The sequence below is a fragment of the Frieseomelitta varia genome, unplaced genomic scaffold (genome assembly GCF_011392965.1).
Source record: "Frieseomelitta varia isolate USP_RPSP 00005682 unplaced genomic scaffold, Fvar_1.2 scaffold_134, whole genome shotgun sequence".
NCBI lineage: Eukaryota > Metazoa > Arthropoda > Insecta > Hymenoptera > Apidae > Frieseomelitta > Frieseomelitta varia.
In genome coordinates this window covers 210,183-212,462 of record NW_025109017.1, presented here as the reverse complement: position 1 = coordinate 212,462, position 2,280 = coordinate 210,183, and positions in this window count along the sequence as shown.

Sequence of the window (2,280 nt, the reverse complement as noted above, 5' to 3'; positions counted from 1 at the left end):
GGGGGGAAGGGGGGGGGGGGGAGAGGAGAAGGATAAAGATGGAACTGGCCAGCGAGCGAAAGTCGGGAACAGTTTTCAGCTAACAATTTTTGCAGTATCGTCGTTCGAACGGTTTGTTTCTGTTATTCTTGAACTGAAATCCGCCAGATCGTGTTCGATCCCCCTACTGCCCCTCCCGGTTGTTTACAATTCCACGGATTTCATCCGCGTTATTCCATTTTCCATCATTCCCGGTTTAGCCATATTTAATCCTATTTTCGCAATTGTCGAACCCGAAAGTTCGCCAACGACTTTATTTATCACGTGACGGTAATTTCTCTAGCCGACGTTCCTCTCCCCCGTTTGTCTCCTTGAAATAATTCAGTCTCGCCGGGGTAGTTCTGGGATACGATTTCGATTCGTATTTAGCTCGCTAGGGAAGAGGGATGCGTGACGCAATCGACCGATTTCCTGTAATAATATCCCGGATTCCCCTGGATTTACGACGTCACTGACGATTTAGATTTCGTTCCGCGACCGGATGAGAGTCGCGAAATTTTCCAAGGAGAGGGAGATGGGGAAAAAGAGGGAGAGAGAGAGAGAGAGAGAGTTTCGACGATGTATAAATCAGCGAGACGCAGTCCTCGACCCATTTATTTCGCGAAGTTAGAAACGCTCGGACACAATGAGAGAGCATCGGAAAACTCCGAGCGTCCAAACACGACGATCTTCTCGGAAATCATCATCGCGCGCGCGATCTCCCCACGATCCGCTCCTTGTCGAAGCGAAGAGACTCGAAACGTCCCGATTCTGCTTCGTTCTTCCCGACTTTTCAATTTCGTTCCGTCGTGTTGCACGCGGAAAACGCCAACAGGTATACTTGTTCCATTTACAGTATGATCATACAGGAGATATGAGATAGAAAAAAGGATTTTTAATTTCTAGGGTAGACAGTACACGGCCAAGCATGAAAAAAAGTCTCAATACACATGGGTGGAAAAATTAATAGTTTCAAAGTTGTAAACGAGGTTTCGTTTCGCTTGAGGAAACGAATTTCTTCGCTACTGCATGCATTAGGGGCATCCACAAGTAATGTCGTTTTTTGATACTGTACGAAATTTTATTTCATTCAAGAGTTGATACAGTTTTAATCTGTAATATGATTTAACAATAAGCACGCTAAATGTCAATGTATTTATTTAGAATATAGGTTATGTTGACCAGAATGTAGGTTATGTTGTAATAAATTAAAACAGTTTCAATCTGTAATATAATTTGACAATAAGCACGCTAAATCTGTCAGTATATTTAACTTGAATATAAATTATGTTATAAGAATAAATAAAGTTTCAATCTGTAATATGATTTAACAATAAGCACACTAAATGTCAATGTAGTTAGTTAGAATATAGGTTATGTTGACTGGAATGTAGGTTATGTTGTAATAAGTTAATACAGTTTTAATTTATAATATAATTTAACAATAAACACACTAAATGTCAATGTATTTATTTAGAATATAGGTTATGTTGACTAGAATGTAGGTTATGTTGTAATAAGTTAATACAGTTTTAATCTATAATATAATTTAACAATAAGCACACTAAGTATATTCAACTTGTATATAGATGTTATAACAATAAATAAAGTTTTACTTTGTAATATAGTTTAACAATAAGCACACTAAATGTGAGTATATTTAACTAGAGTATAGGTTATGTTATAACATGTTGAATTATTGTCACTAGATGGCAATATTTAATGTTAAATTTGTTAAATTTTAAGAAAACGACATTGCTTATACCTCTAATACCTCTAATAATTAGTTATTCACCTTATAATTTCTTCTTTCTCTGATTACAGAAGGTTGTCTGCGTGTCTTCCTTTCATTTCTACGCATGCTTGATACTTTCGTATCAAAGAATTACACACTCTTTCAAAGATTCTCTCAAAAAATGTGTTCTAACATTTTTCCCGGAGTATTTTGTATTTTTTGATGTAATTCATTTATGTTATTGATAGCCGAAGAGCAATATTCTCGATTGGAACAATACGATGTTATTTTTACTGCGCTCTCTTAGCTTTACAACTTTTCACTGACAATAAACATATGCAATATTGCAATATTGTGTCTCGTAACAAGATAATTATACATAATAATACATGTTACACAAAGACGAATAATCCAGTGTTTACATACAGTATACTATAGCTCTCGAAGCGACTCGAAGTTTGTCTCACCTTCGATCGAAACGAAAAATCTGTTCGTTCACCGACCCACGCTTCATTAGTACTTTTTTT